The sequence below is a fragment of the Calonectris borealis genome, chromosome 3 (assembly GCF_964195595.1).
Source record: "Calonectris borealis chromosome 3, bCalBor7.hap1.2, whole genome shotgun sequence".
NCBI lineage: Eukaryota > Metazoa > Chordata > Aves > Procellariiformes > Procellariidae > Calonectris > Calonectris borealis.
The window spans coordinates 22,053,244-22,076,066 of NC_134314.1; positions in this window are offsets into that span (position 1 = coordinate 22,053,244).

Below are 22,823 nucleotides of genomic sequence, written 5' to 3' on the forward strand. Positions count from 1 at the left end.
TAATTTCCTCCACTGCTTGATTTAGGAAATGTTATTCAAGAAGGCAATAGAGGATGAATGGGCTAAGGTATAATAATTCTGTTTATTGTTTTGCAGGTTACAGGGGACAAGTTGTTTTATGAAACAGCACAGAAGAAAACAGGCACTATTCTGGAAATTAAAGCTCTACTAGTGTGCTGCACAATTATCTTCTGAATTAAAGATTAATTAAATACTTTTTAAAAAAATCAAAGTAAATGTCAAAGGCAAAGAGCTGGAATTAAAGAATATAGAATAACTACTACAAGCATAGCTAAGACAAAATAATTTGAAATATTATCATAGATAATGTATAATAATGTCTGAAAAATAATCTTCTCTTTTTCAGGTCCAGGATTCAGCATAAACTGATATTGATATGACAACAATGATATGTTGCTGCGTACTTAATTACTGTAGGTTTAGAATTGAGGATGATGCTTTCCTCTCGTGTATATTAAACTACTTACAATTTCCAAATAAATAATAAAGGACTTTATTCATGTAAATAGTTTTGATTGATGAAAGTCTTCTAGACCTTTGTTTCTCCTAGGGAAAGAGCAAGGAACATGAATGTTTTAAATTGAAAAGACACAGTCTGATATCCTGTAAAAATTGTCAACTGTTAATGCAAAAGTGGGACATCATAAATGAGATTTTTCTCCTATCAAACTATTTTCCCCATTACTCCATGATTTACATATTGACCACTGTGAAAGTTAAGCCTTTTTTAAAGAAAAAGGACTAGACCTAAGAGTGACTCAAAGGCTTCTTTCCAGTTTGCATTTTGGTAAAAAGCGTACTAGGAGGGGAGGAGGAAGAGTGCTAAACATAGTAAATATGAAAAGAAACAAAGAACAGCTGCCTTCTTGCAGCCTTCTTTCCCACTTTTCCTTCCCTATCCTAACATTTACATGTACTCCTTTCTTTTTGCGTCCTTCCCAATCTATTGTTTCACATTCCAGCTCTTTTCATCTTCTCTTTCTCTTCTACATAATTTTGTTTAGTCTTGTAAATTCTGTAATTCCCCTATTATAACTTCCCTATTGTAACTTACTCTGTTTAGCTTATTAAAATGCTTAAGAACTGCATAAAAACATAAGCTCCTCCTTTGCTTGGGAGCTGTGTTGAGCATAGCCCAACTAGCCCAGCATGACCTTCCTCTTAGAGAGAAAGGAACCCCTTACTACTCTCTCTTGCTCAGACAGATGCTGACTTGTCTTCCTCCTTGGAGAGAATTTTTAATTATTTATAATAGTTTACAGTCTCTAGGTTCTGGTCAAAATTTTCCCAGTACTCTGAAATGTCACCTTCCCCACTTAGTAGACTAGGTAATATATGGTGACAGATAAGACTAAATCAAAGGCCCTGCATACGTGGATATTAAAATATTTTACTGAACCTACAGATGAAAGAAGGGTATTTAAGTCATTGAATACACCCTTCAGAGAGTCTTACGCAGCAAAGAGCTGTGCTTAGGACATAGGAAAAGAGAAAAAGAGGAAATCAGATGGTGTATTTACTTGCTTTGATTAGAAACTCTTTTACTGACCTTCTAAAGATATCTTAGATACTCATTTGAGAAATGAGGGATGGTTTTAGCTCAGCAAGTATGTGCATTATATGCATCAGACTTACTGAGAACAAATTCTCACTGTGAATTATCATTCAAGCATCTCAATTTTCTATATACATGTACTTAGGAATTTGCATTTCAACAGAACATGAAGCTGAATTTTATGAAAACTATTTTAGATAACATACTCAAGCTTTGAGGGAGAAAATCTTTTCTAGAACTACAAACCTTTTATCATTTTTGTCTATTTTATGCTTGCCATTTTACAGATAAGAGATAGGAGCTTACTGCTAGAGGTAATTCACTGAGCAATGGAAACAAGCAAACAAAAAGTGAAAGAAGCAGCATTATATTAATAATAATTTTTTACTATTTCTTTATTTATATATTTCAATGGATGCTGTTGTGTGTCTATGGGCATGTGTGTGTTTTATCAAACAGATTTTTAAGTAAAACAATGGAGATCAATTTTTACATGGGATTTCACTGAAGTGTCTAGTAGCACATCCAGGAGGGACTCTAAAGAACTGCCTATTGAACAAGGTGACCAGAAAGAAATTTTAACAGTTATGTTGTCTTTAGCTGCCCATTTAAATTGTCAAGGGAGCACAAAGCTTGCATGGCTTGAACTGATCTCTCAAAATATGAGAATACAACAGGAACAGAAGGGAAAGGGTGCAGATAATTGACTGGATGCATTTCTACATCTGTCATCTCCTTCTGATATTAATGCCTATAAGGCACTTCTAAAACACCTTCAGAACCTATTAGGGGAAATTGGAGTCATGCTTGCTTACCTCCATTCATTTATTTCTGATTTATCCATCAAGGTAATACTGGTTAATTGTGTTTCACAGAATCACAGAATCACAGAATGGTTGACTTTGGAAGGGACCTCTGGAGGTCATCTGGTCTAACGTCCCCTGCTCAAGGAGACCCACCTAGAGCCAGTTGCCCAGGACCATGTCCAGATGGCTTTTGAATATCTTCTTTTTCATCCGACTTTCAGATAATTCATTTTTATTCAACTACTTGATTTTTTCCTTATTTAAAATTGTCCTGTCTTACTTTAGTAATAAAATGGACATTCAGTTGTGATCATGAAATCTGATGACTGCATAAACTAGCAGGAAATCCCATCCCTGATTTGATATTAAGGCAGACAACTATTAAGCTTTGGGGAGCTTCACTAACCTGCCACTCTTTGGCAATTTTTAGATAAAAAATTTTGATGCTTCACACTTGGAGATAAACCTTTCTGCTTAGTGTTCTTCGGGGTTTGTTTAAAAGGTTCTGTATTATCTTTTGCTGTCACTATTTTACAGATTGGACATTTTAGTAGTCCACAAATATTGCTATAGTTTGTTCACTATTTCATGTTTAAATGATTGGTGAACTTACACCTATGCTTTGTGATCAACTAACTGCATTCAAGGAAATACTCTCAGTAGTCAGGCCAAAGATCAGCCCACCCATCAAAGAGATTATAATGCATACTGGAACTCAGGAGGTTTAAGGCTTCTAACACTGTCTCTGCTTACGATAACATCGTAATCTCTGTAGTAAAAGTAGAAAAACACATGACTGGTGGATAGGCATCAATAAATCTGAAGACACTGCTAAATTTCTTGTAGAGGTAGGTGAGAACCAAACTCACTGGCAAACCCACAAATCTTGCTTTCCATATTTTTCAGGCTCTTCAGCTGTTTCAGAAATAATATTTTTTCCATTGCATTTTTACTTTTTTTCAGCTATCTCAGGGATATATGGAGGTATGCAAAACATACCAGAACATTACTGACACTCACTGAACTGCAAAGCAGATTTGATTTGTGCTCTACTTCTGTGCAGTTTTAGGTGAGCTTTGACTTTATCCTTAAGAATTCACGCAACTCCTTCTCTCCCACTCTATCTGGTGTTCACCAAGGGGAAATCATTCCTTTACTTGAGTGGGTACTGAATCTAGCCCTGAGTAAATGTTTCAGACTTGACATATGAAGCTGTTTGCTCAAAAGTATTTTCAAGTGATTTTTTTCAGCTTGGAAGTAATTTATATCCACTATCACTCAGTGATTTTCCTACAGTGTTTTGCACTGGAACTTTGTACTAATAAGTAACTGCTATATCCTTATGCTTTCTTTTACTCCCACTATTTTTCCTAGTTACCTACCTGAGACATAAAAAGAATTTAAACAGTTAATATATGCCAAAAATGATACAAAGATTTCCAGGTATGCAAGTGTGACAGATGTGAATTATTTTTTACACAAGAATAAATCACTCTGCCCTTTAGCTGTCAGGCTGTCAGCTTCACTTGTGTAATTTGGAGAGAGCATTTCCTACGTTTCATAAAATAGCAGATTTTAGGTCTACAGACTTCTTTGTGAATAATTGCTGGTTTCAGGAGAGTTGATGCTCTCCTTTCATAATGATCTTTAACATCTTGGGAATTAATTCTGTTTGACAGAAAGAAACCTCCACAACTACTTCTTCAAAGTCTAGGTAACTAATCCAGTCCATGAAAGGGAAAAAAATGTAAGATCTGAGATTTTTCTAGCACAATTTTTGTTACGACAGATGTCATAGAAGTCTTACGTTTATAGCATGTATTTCAGAAATATGGCACAATCAACTAAGCTTAGTTACCAAGGAATCTAACTATTTTTAGGCACCCGGGAAATCTTCATAATTTTGACCTCTCATGCTAAATTCACACCATTTGTACTCTGTTGACCACAGCTGAATTCAAGCAAGGTAAAACTGGGTTTCTTTTTCTTCACCTTTCAGATATGAGTGTCTGCATCACGGGATATTACATAGCTTAATTTTGTTATTCATTCATTATTTTTCATTAAATGCTTTGAGATTCTCAAATGAAAAATGCTGAAAAAGTGGGACTTTTTTTCTTATCATAACATGATTGTAAGTATATATGCAAGGTAAAGGACAGGTGGATACCTGAAATGTAAGGACACGTGGTTTTTGAGGATATCTGGTCAACAGCTATTCAACTTAAAGACAAGAGACTGGAAAACTAATAAATTAAACACCAAGGTACACAAACCCTAATAAGAAGTTGAAGACAATAACAAAAATGAGAACACTTAGTTCTCTGATTGATGGACTCAGGAGAGTACTGCCACTAGTGACTTCCACCTAATTGGCTGGAAAGGACCAGGCAGTCTATTCTGCTCGTGTCTATGTGAGTGTTGTTGGTGTTTTTGTGGGTGATGGAAAAGGTACTGCTCTGTCTGTACTGGTCTGTGAGGTTGCCTGGAAAGTTGGACTGATTCAAAAAAATTCATTTGAATAGAGGCAAATGCAAAACTGCTTAGTTCTAGTTTTCCCCTAGAAGGTAAGTAATCTTAACTATCATTAACTGCCTCACATGCACGTTTGTGGGCTATGTTATAGTCTGCAGTCAGAGGAGCCTTCAGACAGTCAATTCATGTATCTTAGCACTGGATTAATCAACTTCTATAGGTAACCATCTCTGTCCATTCACAGCAGAAGGAACCCAGAAAAGTAAATTTTAGAAGGCTAAGGTTAAGTGAGAGAAAATCTTGACCACAGGCACCAAGAAAAAATAGAAAGCTGTTTTTCTGGAAAGAAAATTTAGAGACCATGGAGCTTCCAGTGCAAACCTGTAATTAATGTGACATATAAACAGGGTGGAAAGAATTAGGGACATAGTCCTCCTTTTGTACACAGTGCTGATAAGATCAATATAATAGATTGTTACCAACAGAGCCTTAAACAATTTGCAAAGGATGCTGATAAACTAGAGATTGTGCAGGAAAAGCTATAAAAAAACAGTTCAAGGGCTCAGTGTGCATAGGGTACACATCACTTCAGGACATCATCACATGAAGTCCTAAGAGTCTCTGACATACATTTAAATATATTTCCCAAACATATAAGAAAGATTGAAATATTCTTTGATTTCTCTCTTAGCCTGATTGTTCCAGGTTTATATTTCCTATACTACATTAATGTTACTCACAAAATTCTGTAAAAATGTAATTTTAAATGTAAATTCTGAGATTTTCTAGAATCAAATTACAAACACAGTTCATCATATGAAATTAGTATTCACAGAGTTCATCAGCCAGTTTGAAAGATCTTGATTTATGACACAGACTTTTGTCTCGAGCTCCTGAAGTGATTGACATAAATAGTTATCATCTTTTGAATGAACAAGCCAGTAAGAAGGATAAGATATTAAACATCTGTGTTTCACAGGTTATTCTTTTGGCAGGGGAAATATTAAGACTTAAATATCTTTGGTTCTGTTCTAGCTATTTCACTCTGTCATGCTCAGCCCCATACTTTTTGCATGCTTTCTTCTACTCCTTGAGTTTTCTCGTGCAAAACGGGTCTTCCTTTTGTGAAAATTGTTATCCAGTTCTATTCCTGGATAAAGTCTGTAACTTTAATTTCCAGCATCACCACATTCAATCCCCAAACAGATCATTCGCTCAAGAAATTTGTCACTATAACCTATCTTTTTAATGACTACTATTTTGACACACACCCCCCCCAGACTATAACTGAAACCAGAAGACTTCTAGCAATCAATATCATAGAGATAAGGCTTTCACAGAAAGAGGTAAAAAAAAATTGGTAATCTAAATAGGCAATATTGTGAATTAATAACTGCACAATCCAGATATGACATAGACCATTGTTGATGTAATACAATGATGTGAAATACATCACCAATGATTATATGGATACTAAATGAAATGTATTTTCAAGCAGAAGGGAAAAAGATAAATTAAAACTGTGGAAAAGTTTTATCTCAAACTGCTTCAATTTTGGAAACGTAGCCAAGTCTTTGATAACAAGTGAGACTGAGGTGAAACAAGAACAAAAAAACCGGAGTGATACTACTGGGAGATGCAAAACTAACCCTTGAGAGAAGAGTTACAATTTGACATATAGCAGAATTTTGTTAATATCACTGAAGCTGAACAGTGTTAGTAAATAGGCATGAGAGAATATAAAAGATATAACAAAGAAAACCCCTTGAGCAAAGAGTTGCACATGTCATGGTATTCAGTATAAGCCAAATTAAGGTGAAGGCAGTGGATTATATAATTTTTCAGGAGCTGGTATGCAATAAGAGGAGAGCAGATAACAAAATAAACCTTATTGCTGCTGAATTCCTTATTATGTATTGTCTTCATACAGGATAAGAAGATTATCTGGTTGGGCACTAACATGTAAGTCAATGCATTACTAAAGTCATTGTTAATTTGCTTTTCCACAAACACATAGCTGATCATAAGAAAATAAATCTCACGGTTTAAGAAGTGCTGAGTTTAGCCCCACTGCAAAAGTACATGATGGGCCATGATAACTTTTAAAAAGGTATATTTGCAGTGGTATGGAAAAAATGCACTGATTACTGCATTAACCTCATGTCAGCATTGAAGTTGAGTTTTTTGAAGAGATAAATGAAAAAGATAATTAAGGAAGAGGAGAATGAGGAATATACAAGATCATCCTTGAATTCTAAAGAAAAAAAAAAAAAAGAGAGAGAAATATCCACTTGTCTCAAAATATGCTTCTCTAGGAACGGTTCCCTTTCCTTAAGGCAGAGGCTGATAGGACAGCTGGATAAACTGCTGAGACAATCTGTTAATCAAAGAAAATCAGAGTAATTGACCATTACAGAAGAAAAGACAATGTAAGCCCTCTTCCACTTCTTAGATCTGGAGAGCACATCAGTCAGTGAAGAGATGTGCTTTTTAACAAGGTGGTAAAACAATAGATGTCTTTATAATAGGAAGAGCTGAACAGCACAGTTGTAGTCACTGCTGTTTGAATTTATTGGGGATATTATTCTTTGTATATTCCACCAGTCTCTAAAAAACTTATCAAGTTTCTTTTCAAAATCAAAACTTCCATAAATATCCATTATTTAATAGACTTTTTGCAACTACCTTCCTATGAAGTATTTTGATTTTTATCACTTACTTTTATCATTTGTCTGTTTCGTTTGCAATAGTGAGGGCTTTTTTATTATTATTTTTAGCTTTATCTATGCCAAATTCTAGTTAACATTTTATGCTGTCTTATTCTTTTATGTATAACCTGTAGAATATCCATTATCTGACAGCACACTCAGAACACCAGATGATACTTGCATTGCTTATTATGGTTAATTTCAAAGTAGTTCCCATCAGTTTTTCAAAACTACGTGAAGAAAAGTCTCTCTATTCTGCCTCCAGCAACATAAAGCACACACTATATTATCCCTTGCTTCTTGTGCTTACCGTGCAGCTGTATTACTAATAAGAAAAGCAAGACAAGAGTTCATATAACTGTCCTGTTGTGAAGTTTACACTGTATTTAATGTGGTCCATAGGTGAATACCACTCTTATTCATACAGCACTAAATTGTACTTGGGGTTTTAGAGACAGTAAGAAGACACAGAATTTGCCTGACAGATTGTAGGAACTCAAAGGAGAAAGAAAGTCAAAAGGATGAAGAACAGGATGCAATGCAGGAGTAGAAGGGATCTCCTGAATCATGGGGTGGGGTCCTCAGCTCCAGCAGGCAAATCTGTCACAGAACAACTTTCATTAACTGGCCAGGCACTGCCTTCTTATTCCAGTTCCCTTTTCCTGCTGAAAGACTCTCCTGGAATCTTGTTCACTCCAGTAGTTAAAAATCAGCTTCTATTTTCCAGTCTAAAGGTGAATATGGACAGTTATTCTCATTATTTGGTGTCAACAGTTGATTTTTAACATATATGTTGTGAGTAGATGGAGCTTAGTGCTGTTCCTAGGCTTTCCTGGAAAATACTCTTTTATGTCCCACAAACATAGAAGCACCATAAAGGAGAACGATGGCAGTGGCATATGAGAAGGGAAATCTAATGCAGAAAGATGTGGAACTTAAGAGGGAAGGGGTTTCAGGCAGGCGAAAGAAAGGGGGAATCCCTTCTTGGGAATCCCCTAGGGAAACTGGATTCCTTGGGAGGAGAGAGAGGGTCATGGAATAACCTGGGACCAAGCAAAGGGGGCTTGACCATGTAGTGCATGAGTATAAGGGTACAGGAGGACTGAGAAAGGGAGGGGAACTTATGTGTGTCCATGGGCAGTGTCCCTGAATCCTGCTGTTACGCACACCGTGCCCCACGCTGTTTGCTGGGCACTCTCTTCTCCAACCTCATCCTTTGCTGTTGTGTGTGTTGTGATCCTAAGCAAAGGATTTCTTTCACGATTTTTTTTTTCATGGATGTATGTAAAAATAGATGGACCTGTAGCTGTATAAGGGTGTTGTAAGCTCTCATGCTAGTAAGATGAGTGATTCATAAGACTGAGAGTGTTAAAGTATAGGCAAGTATAGACTGAGAAAAATAACTCGGCCCACCTGAGAGTTTGATTGACTTTGATGTGTTAAAAGGAAATATTTCCTTTGTGTTTTGTGGTCCACAACATCTCCACATTTTACTGCATCTCATAAGAAAGAAATCTTCCATGGGCGCTTTTCACTTTGTGAAAGTTCATGTAAAAATAGCAGACAAGAAATTTTTTGCATGAGACCACAGTACAGCAAAACAAGAGGCTGAAGAAGAGTGCCCAGCAATCTGTTTGGTGCAGAGTTCAGGGATACTGGGTAGAAGTACATAGGTTGGTATCAAAATAAACAAAACTCTCCTGGCCCAAATCCCACTCCCATTCTCTGTTGTTGACTACGTATAGCTAAGTGTAAAGAGAACATTTTCAGGTGTACACAAGTCTCACTGTTTTCAAAAAAATGCATGTCTGAGAATGTTCAAATCCCCTAACACTGGGATTTTGGCTTCTGGATGACTTACAAACTTCCAGAAAAACCCTAAATATAGAAACTGTGTAGCTCTCATTCCCATTGATTAAGACCTTAAAATTCCAGTTCTGTGTTTGAAAGTAGTTGTATCAGTTAGGCACTTTTATCACAAAGTTCCTTTCTAAACTATAACATATGTTCACTTTACAACTCTGGAAGGCACACATATTCACATTACCACCTGCACTGGATTTGGATATAAATATTTATTACAATTCAATCTCCACTCGGAGCATCACTCACAAAACTGCAAATGAAGAAAAGCCAAGATGACAGGATACAGATGAATGTTAATACATTTGAACTTTTACTAGTAGTAGTCAGCTTTGATATTAACACAGTCCCTTCTTTTGTCATGCTCAGTATATTGAAAAGTTATTTTAACTAAGTCTAATAACATCACCAGTCATCACTCGTTCCAGAATCTGAGGAAAGTCATTGACTTTTTCCCCCCTCAGTCATCTTTTTCATCTGTCTAGACTGAACAAGACAAAATTATTTTCACTTACCAGGGATTTCATAAATCACTGATACTGTAATAATTGCCAAGTATCACAAGAGTTCTGCTGGTATTTAAGGAAGTTTAGCTTGAAATTCATGCCATTGATGAACGAAAAAGAAGTTTTCAGACACTGTTTTTATGCATTTTTCGTAAGACCACTGTCATATCACATTGACCACAAAAGGATAAACATGATTTAAACAATACCCTTTATATTACTGAATATAAGTTGGTATTAAGGTGAGTGTCTGGCGAAAATTTAAGAGTATTTAACAATTATATTGTAATACATTCTGCACAACTGCTCAATTATGACTCTGTCCAATCTGGTTTCTTATTTAGTACTACTAAGACAATGATGCTTACTAGAACTCCTTTTACTTTTAGAGCTTGCCAGTTTTGTCACTAACTGGTCTGGAGACCCCTGAGAATTTCCATCCATCTTTTTCACAACTTGCTGAATGTTAGTGAAGCAGGTACACCTTACAAAAGATATAGAACACATCCACCACCATGAACTTTCACATAATCATCACATTTTTGGTATTATATCATTCAGCATATATGAGATTTGGATTTTTTTTCTTTCAAGAGTTCTCAGGATATGTATTTAGTCTCCCAAATTACATGATATTTTGGAGTGGCAAAATATCATTTAAAGCAAGCATGTTAAATAAGAAAAAAAATAGCAACTTAACGCATAAAAACAGTATTTTGAAACAAAAGAAATCATATATAAGTGGATAGAGAAAAATATTTCAAATGTCACAATATTTAAGTAATTTTTTAATGAAAGTATCCTGTCCTTAATGTTAAAAGTGCACTTTACCTCCAGAAGGAAAAAACTGTGAGTAGCCAAGTGCATCGCACCATGAGTATAAAATAAATCACCATAAAGATTAATACTGAGCAAAGCCCATCAGTTATTAATTCAGATAATAAGTGTTAGCAGAACACATCACAAGTAAGGGTTAATTAGAATTTATGGTGCTCTTAAAAGATCAAATAAATCTACAGTCTTTGAGTAAAACATAACCAATTTTATCAAGAATAATCCTTGATCAGTCACAATCAAGATTAATTGTACATACCAACAAAGGAATCATAATTTAACAACAAAATTTAGGGGAAGAAGAATGCTTTTTCCACAGTATGTAGACAATAGCATTACTGCCGTGACTAAAATAAGCAAATTTGTTCCCAAGACATAGGAAGGTATCAACAAGTATTTGACTGAATGGAACAATAACTTAAAAATTATTTTATTAGCTTATACACTTATCAACTGCACTGTCTTAAAAAAATAGTTTTATCTGCAAAAAACATCCAGTAAATATGTGAGGTGATATCATCTGTCCTAATTCCAAATGTATGGTAAGTACTTTAAAATTATAAAGACGTAGTTGTAGACTTATAACAGAAGCAAACAAATGAACAGAAACCTTTGGATGGGCACAACTGCAGCAGTGTTAGTCAATTAAATGGTTCCAGGATGCTGGCAAACCCTGGAGACCAACCAGCATGTGCCTGCACACACACTCATACGTTAAACTCTTTTGCTCTTTAGACCAAGGTGGCCATATCCAAAATGACTCTTCAGATTAGGTCCTAGTTTTTTATATACTCTGAGTTGATGCTAAGGACTGTGCAGGAGACAAGAAGTCGGTCTGGGCCAAAACCATTTTCTGGGATGTTAATTACAGCAGTTCAGCAGTGTAAGCTGGGAATGGTCTCTGAGAATGGTCTCTTTTAACCCTTAAGAAACAGATGGCTTCTCTGAGGTCTGTGTGTAGTTTCCAGGGGTGCCCTTTTTTACTTTGTGACCCCAGTCAAAGCACTAGAGAGGGGGGTCATCTCTCTCAGCTTGAGACCCCAACTGTAGACTAATTGTCTGTGCTCCTATGGTAAAGTGATGCTTTAGGGAAGCAAGTCATCTCATCCCAACGCAAGTGGGATGAATTTCAGTAGGATACCTATCTATAATCCTTACCTACACAGAAACAGCAGACAACTAGCTTAAACTAGATGTCTAATGTCTAACCTTTAGGAGACTGCAGTTAGGTGGAAATATATCCCACCTGTAATCTCATTTACCCAAATGCTAATAATGAGGTAAACACAGGGAGAAGATCTGAGACAGTGAATATTGTATGAATATATGGCATAAATGTGGCTCTGTGTCACATATATAGATGAAGTTTCAAGACACTAACGTGGCTTATAATACATAACACTAAGTGTTATAGAAAACAGGACAAACTGACTTATGGGCCCAGCTGAAGTTCTGTAACTGCTATGTGAACCAACATATCTAGTATTTTGTAAGTTTATTGAATGTCTTCAGTTCTTGAAATGATTTTAAAATAGGCAGTGAACAATACCAGATGCAAACAAATTTATAGTAGAAAAATGGGTGCAAGATCTCACTTTTCCTGTGCTGAAGTGAAGAAAAGACATTTATTAAAATCACCATATTACTGAGTTGCTGGCAATAGGAGGGGGCTTGGCTTTCATGACCCAGCAGGTCTCCCATACTCATATGTTCCTAACAACTAAGATTTTATGTAGACAGAGTTCTGCATCTTCTCTTCTTTCCTTCTGTCCCTGCATGTAACTATTTCAATATTAATATTTGATTATACATAGAAATTGCCTATATTGATTTCATTTTAGGTCCTTATCAGAACTAACAACCAGATAAATATGAGTGAATTATATGATCGGTCTACACTTCATGAGTCTAAAATAAAATTAAAATTCAATGAACAATGTTATTGAATTAAATGCGGGTGCTCAAGAGCAGTCTGTCAGATATTATATGCGCTTGTAATGATGAAGGCAGATGTAGCTTGATAATAACTCAGTGATTAATTAACAAGTTTGGTTTTTATAGAGTGGAATAGTATGAAACTGGTAACAGTTACTAACCAAGATAGAAATAATTTTTTCATCACTGGGTTTTTTCAGTATCCAGAATTTCCAGATCTTTAAAGGAAGTTAGCTGCTTTTGCCTTTAGCTGTGTTTGTGTTAAATCCATTATGGCCTAGTATTCCTCACTTAAGTCCTTCTTCTCAGTCTTTTGTGACCAAGAGTGACTTTGGTGGGATTCTGTGACAGAAATCTACACCATCTTCTAAAAAAATGCCCTGAATTGCCCTCTCAATACATGCTTTCAATACATGCTTTGAACACGGTGACAGAAGCAGCAGAACTCTGTTCTTTCCTATCTATGTGCCCAGAGACATCCAGGGATAGTTTGCTGACTCTGCAGACTTTTTCCTGTATTTCTTCTGCCTGCAGTGTTTACACAGAATCTGGTGCTCCCATCAGCCGGACACCACACAAGTCCCATCTGCCCCTCCGACTGGCATTGCTGCACAAGCTGTGGGGTACTCAGAGCGCCAGGGTGCTTCTGTACTTGCTGGCGAGGAGCATCCTGGGGGCTGTCGCATGGCGAGCAGTTCCCAGACAGCCTGCCTCCCTCAAAGTGCCTCGCACAGTGAGCGTAGGAGCCCACTGCTCCACACAGTGTTTGCTGCAGTTGTTTTTTCTATCTAAGGGTCAGGATAGCAGCCTTAGTGTTTCTTTGGTATTGGGATGTTTTGGTTTTTTTTTTTGATTTTAACAATGAAGTGTAAAATCTGGGCTTTACACTTGGTCTAGTTTTCAGTTTAATCCTGATAGAAGACTGTCCCAGATTTCATGTGCGACAACATCAGCCACTGCAATGGGAAGAGGTTTCTGTGGTGATTTCAAAGTAGGACGATTTATTATTTTTTTAAATCTGAAAAGAATCATAGAATCATAGAATCATAGAATCATACAGGTTGGAAAAGACCTCTAAGATCATCGTGTCCAACCGTCAACCCAACACCACCATGCCCACTACACCATGTCCCTAAGGGCCTCATCTACACGTCTTTTAAATACCTCCAGGGATGGTGACTCCACCACTTCCCTGGGCAGCCTGTTCCAAGGCCTGACCACTCTTTCAGTAAAGAAATTTTTCCTAATGTTCAATCTAAACCTCCCTTGGCACAACTTGAGGCCATTTCCTCTTGTCCTATCGCTAGTTACTTGGGAGAAGAGACCAACACCCACCTCGCTACAACCTCCTTTCAGGTAGTTGTAGAGTGCGATGAGGTCTCCCCTCAGCCTCCTCTTCTCCAGGCTAAACAACCCCAGTTCCCTCAGCCGCTCCTCATAAGACTTGTGCTCCAGGCCCTTCACCAGCTTCGTTGCCCTCCTCTGGACGCGCTCCAGCACCTCCATGTCCTTCTTGTAGTGAGGGGCCCAAAACTGAATACAGTATTCGAGGTGCGGCCTCACCAGTGCCGAGTACAGGGGCACGATCACCTCCCTATTCCTGCTGGCCACACTATTTCTGATACAGGCCAGGATGCCGTTGGCCTTCTTGGCCACCTGAGCACACTGCCGGCTCATGTTCAGCCGGCTGTCAACCAGTACCCCCAGGTCCTTTTCCTCTGGGCAGCTTTCCAGCCACTCTTCCCCAAGCCTGTAGCGTTGCCTGGGGTTGTTGTGGCCGAAGTGCAGGACCCGGCACTTGGCCTTGTTGAATCTCATACAGTTGGCCTCGGCCCATCGATCCAGCCTGTCCAGGTCCCTCTGCAGAGCCTTCCTACCCTCCAGCAGATCAACACTCCCGCCCAACTTGGTGTCGTCTGCAAACTTACTGAGGGAGCACTCGATCCCCTCGTCCAGATCATTGATGAAGATATTGAACAGGACCGGCCCCAAAACTGAGCCCTGGGGAACACCGCTCGTGACCGGCCGCCAACTGGATTTAACTCCGTTGACCACAACTCTCTGGGCTCGGCCATCCAGCCAGTTTTTTACCCAGCGAAGAGTGTACCTGTCTAGGCCGTGAGCCGCCAGCTTCTCTAGGAGAATGCTGTGGGAGACAGTGTCAAAGGCCTTACTGAAGTCCAAGTAGACCACATCCACTGCCTTTCCCTCATCCACTAGGCGGGTCACCTGGTCATAGAAGGAGATCAGGTTGGTCAAGCAGGACCTGCCTTCCATGAACCCGTGCTGGCTGGGCCTGATCCCCTGGTTGTCCCGGACATGGCTCGTGAGCACCCTCAAAACCAACCGCTCCATGATCTTCCCCGGCACCGAGGTCAGGCTGACCGGCCTGTAGTTCCCCGGATCCTCCTTCCGGCCCTTCTTGTAGATGGGAGTCACATTGGCGAGCCTCCAGTCGTCCGGGACTTCCCCAGTTAACCAGGACTGCTGGTAAATGATGGAGAGCGGCTCGGCAAGCTCCTCCGCCAGCTCCCTCAGAACCCTCGGGTTATATAAAGTGTCTGAAGCCACTTAGTATTCTAGGCAACATTCCCAGTCATTTGCAGCAAATAGTCCACCTCCTGGAAGGCAAAAACCAACAAAATTCCTACCCAGTAAGGGTGGTAGTGATGAGCTGCTATATGCCACTATCACTCACTACCACTAAAGAAACCACACAGCAGGGCACATAAGCTATTGTCGTGGTTTAACCTGGCAGGCAGCCAAATATCATGCAGCCGCTCACTCACTCCCCCCGCCCTCCCAGTGGGACGGGGAGAGAATCGGAACGGTAAGAGTAAGAAAAAATCGTGGGTTGAGATAAAGACAGTTTAATAGAACAGAAAAGGGAAAATAATAATAATAAATAATGATAGAATATACAAAATGAGTGATGCACAATGCAATTGCTCACCACCCGCGCTGACCGATAACCAAGTAGCGATCGGCACTTCCTGGATCACGCCTACCGTTCATATACTGGGCATGACGTCACATGGTATGGAATACCCCATTGGCCAGCTGGGCTGGCTGTCCTGATTATGTTCCCTCCCATCTTGTGTACCTAGCTCAGTCAGTAGGCACGGGAGCTGTCCTTGGACTAGGAGGGCACTTAGCAACAACTGAAAACATCAGTGTGTTATCAACATTCTCCTCATACTAAATCCAAAACACAGCACTAGGAAGAAATTTAACCCTATCCCTGCCGAAACCGGGGCAGCTATTTAACAAATAATTAAAATTGCTGGAAAGATGCCATCATTAAGACAAAAGCTGATAATTCAGACAAACTCTCAAAGGTCTTACAACCCCTTGAGTATTCCTCAGTGTAGTAAATAATTAACACCAAAAGTAAGTCTTGCTCCATGACAAAAACAAATGGAATGTAATAATACAGAAAGCAAAATAATATGTCTGTATTTCTTTTTTCTTTACAGGTGCAACATTGTTTTGCAAAGCTGAAACTTAGGTGTTCAGGGCAGCTAAAAAATTTTGAAAGATTTAGTCTCTCAGAAGCATAATCTCCCCAGAATACATAGCCCCAATTTCATCTTTCACATGGTGAAGGTGACTTACTTTAAGCATAAGTAGGACGTTGGTGATTATCCAAAAAGAATGCGATCAGCCCTTTCCTGCACCATTTCCCAGTTACAAAGTAAGATATATTTATGGCACCGTTAATGACCCAAGCAATAATTTGGTTGCTTTTATTTCAGCAAATGATTATTTTATCTTTTGAACTAACTACTGAAACTATTAAAATTTGTTTTCTAAGCTTCTCTTCCAAAATATATGTGGCTCAGATGGAAATATTAAATCACTAATGCCCAATAATATGAAATTATCTAATTAACATATATTAAAATATTAAAAGTATAAAGAATTGTTAATATTAGAGCTATTATTGGCTGATATTATTCAAAGTCAAATAATTTTTTCCATGCTTATGAATTTATTGCCTTTCACTCTTTTGGCCAGTAATAATCACATTGCACTAAACACACAATAATGAGAAGAGCTCCTAAACCCTTGATTAACTCAACTCAGCACGAAGCACTGGTCGTGTACAACCACAGAAGACAGAACTTGGTCTATCCAGATCCAAACCTTGCATTGTGAATAATCCTAGCTCTGCATGTGCTTAACATAATTAGAAATGTCTTTGCACTGAGAGTCATTCCCATCAGCCACTGAGTAGTCAGGTGGACTAACCATCATTTACCTGTAAAAATGTGCTGCTTTTGCTAGTGTTGTGGTAGACCTGATGAACCTTTACTTCTGTAACACAGAGCGTACATCTTCAACTACTACTTTGATGTAGCTGGGCAAAAGACCTCTGGCAATGGGTCATCTCCATGCCCTTTGCCTTCAGCTTGTGGTGACTAAAGTCAGCAATAACCAATCCATATTTTTGTAAGTTGGCAAATATTTCCAATAGCACTGAGTCAACACTTCTTATGATGATGATTATAAGACAAGCCAAGTTGTGGCTGTGAGTTGTGATTGCTCCCTCTTTCTTATAATGAATCCTCAAGCTGCTTCTGCACTGGTAACTTACTCTAGTCCTTTTTTTGTAGAACAATATCCACAACAGGATTGTCCTGGTTAAGACAGCTAAGACGGAGCCCTGCTATACAATGGAGCCCTAGATATATAAAAACATCTCCCTGTTTGAAGTGGAAAAAGCACCTGTCTAACATCAAAGATAAAAATCAACAAATTCAGATTCACATTCTTTTCAGATTAACCTTCTCTTTCACTCAGTGTCACTGAGCTCCTTCCAGCACGTTATAGATCATAGGACTGTAAGGTGAGCCTCTGAAGTAGGCTCTGGCTCCTCCAGCTTGTCATGGGACCTACATGAAAAATGCAGTTTCCCAACTTTGCTTTTTCCTCAGAAATCCTAGAATTCATATTTCATTATTGTGGTTCCACATTTTGTAAAAGTAAAAATCCCAACATGCTGCTCCTAGTCAAAACTCATAAATTATTATCAAGTGAATGTTTCATTTATTCCAATCAAAATATCAGAAGTCATTGTGATATAAAGTACCTGAAATATGCATAATAAAACAATACTTATTAGTGGGCAAAACATTAGAAAAGAAAAGTTAAAAAAAAAACCAACAAAACAAGAAGATAAACTTTTATTAATATGAGCAGACGCCGCAAATAAAAGAATTCTGTATATGTAGAGACAAAGATTTCTATCCTGGGCTGCCCTAGCAGTGACATAGAAATACAATATTACGCATAGATGGGAAAGTTTGAGAGCGTTCAAACTGTCTTAGATATTTTTGATATCATGAGCTGAGTTAGGCTCCAAAGTAATTTTGGCAGTTTTGAAAAACGTACCCATTTACACAAAAACTTTCAGAATTGCCTGATGATTCAGTTTTCTTTACTTGTAAGTTTATAGTTTGAGATACCTTATGGAAATCTCCAGAAAGCTCTGAACACATTCTTTGAAGCCAGGCCTTCTTATTTTACCTTCACAAATAACTGTCATCAAAACCACTGGTCACTGTTGTAAAACACTGACTATAAAGGTAAGTATTATCTATCCCTTATTCACTCCCTGCTCTCACACTGACACCAAGGAAACTGAATGAAGAAAACTGATGCTTTGCTGTCTCTTGAGCCAAGAATAGTACAAAGAGTTGAGGATGTGCAACTAAATTCTCCTTATTCCTACTTCCTACATGCTTAGAATATACTAAAACAATAAGAATAAATGCTAAAAAAAAAAAACAACTTGGCTTTAAAGAATGGAAATATGTTATATTTCTTATATATAGACAAATTATAGACATAGTTACTCTGCAGTGTCAAAATAATACAAAATAAATACAATCTATTTGCAAAATAAAACAATACCTAATGGAAAGAAAATTTGATAAGTGGAATGGGAACAAGGCTCTGGCCTATGCATGGCACATGGACTTAAGTCCTTACTTCATTTCTGTTAGAAATAAGTGTGCTTTGGCATGCAACACTGGCATTGAATGTTCAACATTAAGCACCCTGCCATGACAAAATACCAAAGTTCTTAAAAAGTCTTTTATCAACACATTTACATCTGTATTTAAATTTGAAAGATTGATTTTTGGGCCTTACAATTTCAAAAGAATGTTGGATTAAATTTGTTTGATGCCAATTGTTACTCTGTTACAAACAGATTTGGACATGGGAATTCCTTGCTTTCCAGGTGGTCCTTTAAAATACTTCAAAATGTTAAAATTTAAGGCTGTAAATACGTAAGAAACAGAATCAGAAGAATCTTTTAGTTTATCAGATACAACTCCCTTATATTGAAGGCTGCTGCAATTTATAATGCCTTTCATAAAATGAACAACGTTCTCCTGAAGGTTCAATAATGTTAGCTATTCCCTGTCCCTACCAGGAACACTGTTCTGATACAATTTATATTACAATGGCTATGCATTGGCATAGCTATTTCGAAATGAAGTTTGACAGTTGACTTTCTTTTCTTGCTCTGATCATTCTCTGCCCTTTCTAATCAATTAACTGTCCCCTTATGGCAAGAATTTCCATAAGCTTTGGTTAAGGTCTCTGGCAAAGGAACGTGTTCACTAATCAGGTCCTTGGAAGCAGATTTAAAGCACTAATTACAAGCAGTTGGACCCTCTAGCCACTTATAGTTATGATTACACAGCAAGTTAGACAAGCAGCTTCCTCTCTCATTCCTGCTAAAGGTTAACCAGGACCTATTGCCTTCCTGACAGATGATTTCTCTCTATCACGTTAACTTTCAGTGGAGATCTTTTACAGTAAACTTTTCTCTTAAGCAAAAGTGGCCTATACGCGTATTTCACAAGTTCCTCAATATTTGCTACATAATCCTGTATAAGCAAATTAGAGTTTATCAATTTGTTTCCACTACTTTCAGTGATGGATCAATGAAACAAAAAGCAAGTAAATATTTTTATTTATTTATTTGATATTGTCCTGGTTTCAGCTGGGATAGAGTTAAATTTCTTCCTAGTGCTGTGGTTTGGATTTAGTATGAGAAGAATGTCGATAACACACTGATGTTTTCAGTTGTTGCTAAGTGTCCTGCTGGTCAAGGACATTCAGCTTACATGTTCTACCAAGCGCTGGGAGGGAACGTAGCTGGGACAGCCAGCCCAGCCAGCCAATGGAGTATTCCATACCATGTGACATCATGTTCAGTGTATGAATGGTAGGCGTGTTCCAGGAAGTAGCAATCGCTACTTGATTATCGGTCAGTGCGGGTGGTGAGCAATTGCATTGTGCATCACTCATTTTGTATATTCTATCATCATCATCATCATCATCATCATCATCATCATTTATTATATTAATTTTAATAATAATAATAATAATAATAACAATAATAATAATAATAATAATAATAATAATAATAATAATAATAATAATAATTTCCCTTCCTTTTCTGTTCCATTAAACTGTCTTTATCTCAACCCAAAGTTTTTCTCACTCTTATCCTTCCGATTCTCTCCCTGTCCCACTGTGGTGAGGGGGAGTGGAGTGAGCAAGCGGCTGTGTGGTGTTTGGCTGCCTGCCGGGTCAAACCATGGCAGTCCTTTTTGGCACCCAACGTGGGGCTTGAAGGGTTGAGATAATGACACATCTGACCCGAACGGGTTAAAACAAATTGGTTATAAGCATTCATTACATCAGTTTAGTAGTTGCTGGTCACAATGTTTGTTTATTTGCCCTTGGGGTTGTTGGATCTGTTCTTGGAGTTTTGGTATGTAGGACCTTACTGGCTGTATATACTGCTGATTATCAGTTTTTATGTGGGGCTGGTCATCTCTGGGAAATGGATTAAGGTCATCGCTTTGCTATACTGCGTGACACTGGTTTATGTTATGATAAAATTATTGGTCATGAGCCTGTATTCAGCACTGCCGTCATTCCTGTTCTTCAGGAACTCTCTCTTGGAAATTGTTAATAATTACACTTTTTACCTCTTCTCCTAGGAGAGCCAATTTACAGGGGGAGACAGCTTCCTTCACCTTCCCCTTCTCCTCCAGGGTGAGGCTGATTACAATAGCTCTTGATGATTTTGAATATCCTTGGGATGTTCAAACAGGCATGTTCCTATTGGTATGTCTCCTGAATGTGTTTCAGGCCTTGTGTAAGGTTAAACAACTATTTAAGAATACCCCCCAGAGATCTGCCCCGAGGCTGGATAGTTATGAGTGGCAGGGTGTGTGGGATAGTATGGGCAAGTACCTAGGACAGTGGTCACCTCCAGTGTTTTGGAGCTTCACTCCTGAACAAGTGCAGAATCCTGAAAAACTAGTAAAATATTTGGAAAACGTATGCTGTCACCCGGGCAATTCCAGAGAGACCCAGATTACTGCAACGTGCTGGGGCCTGGCCCCTGCCTACCGAGCCCTGTTCAACGCTATTCAGAACCCTCAAGGGGGAGAGAAGGTCTCCAGAACTGATGACAGAATGACAGGCGCTGCAGCTACTCCAACCCCTGTGATGAGCACTGCGGCTACTCCAATCCCCGCGATGGGCACTACAGCTGAACCAGAGGACGAACCCTTGCTGGTGTCAGTTACCCCTGTACATAAGAGGAAATCTTGGAGGCAAAAGTCAGGTCGTTTAGAAAGGGATGATGGAAAAGCAGGGCCATCACGAGGGGGGCAGGAGGAAGAAGAAGAACTCATAAACGAGACGGAAAACACCTGATCCCTATCCCTGAGTGAGCTGCGAGATATGTGAAAAAATTTCAGCCATCGTCCAGGCGAACATATTATTACCTGGCTGCTCCGATGCTGGGATAATGGGGCCAGTAGCCTCGAATTAAAGGGTAAGGAAGCCAAACAGCTGGGATTCCTTTCCAGGGAAGGGGACATTGACAAAGCAATTGGAAAAGGGACACAAGTCCTCAGCCTCTGGAAGCGACTCCTGTCAGGCGTGAAGGAAAGGTATCCCTTCAAGGAAGATGTTATATATTGCCCAAGCAAATGGACCACTATGGAGAGAGGTATCCAGTACCTGAGAGAATTAGGCATGCTGGAGGTAATTTATAGTGACCTGGACAACGAGCAACTACCCAAAGATCCAGATGAAGTCCAGTGCATGCGACCCATGTGGCGGAAATTAGTACAGAGCGCACCAGCGTCATATGCCAGTTCGTTGGCAGTACTGTGCTGGAAAGAGGAAGAAGCACCAACGGTGGATGTCGTGGTTAGCAATCTCCAGGAATACGAAGAAAGTGTCTCCTCCTCCCTTGTCTCAGCTGTGGAGAAACTGTCCCGGGAGGTCCAGCAATTCAAAGACGATAGGTCCTATTCTCCACCTGTATGGACCAGTATCTCAGCCATTAGGAGTCAGCGTTCTTCTGCTCAAGAGAGAGGATATAGAAAGTACACACCACGGGGCACCCTGTGGTTTTATCTGCATGACCACGGAGAGGACATGAGGCAGTGGGATGGAAAACCTACCTTGACCCTAGAGGCATCGGTACATGAATTGCAAGGAAAAACAATCACACAAGGGGGTTCTCTCAGGAAAAATGCTGCTCCAGTTTTCAGGAAAAACCTGTCTCACGACGGTCCAGTTTCCAGTGAACAGTTCCCCAGACAGAGTAGAAAGGCTGATCTTACTTTGGATTGCAATGAAGGAATTCTTGACTTGCATTTGCAAGAAGTGAGAGATGGATACTATGACCAGAACTAGAGGGCCCTGCCTCCAGCCAGGTGGAGGAAAGGGACAACCGGGTTTACTGAACTGTGTGGATTCGATGGCCTGGCACATCAGACCCACAGGAGTATAAGGCTCTCGTAGACACCAGTGCACAGTGTACCCTGATGCCATCAAGCTATAAAGGGGCAGAACCCATCTGTATTTCTGGAGTGACAGGGGGATCCCAAGAGTTAACTGTATTGGAGGCCGAAGTGAGCCTAACCGGGAATGAGTGGCAGAAGCACCCCATTGTGACTGGCCCAGAGGCTCCGTGCATCCTTGGCATAGACTACCTCAGGAGAGGGTATTTCAAGGACCCAAAAGGGTACCGGTGGGCTTTTGGTATAGCTGCCTTGGAGATGGAGGAAAT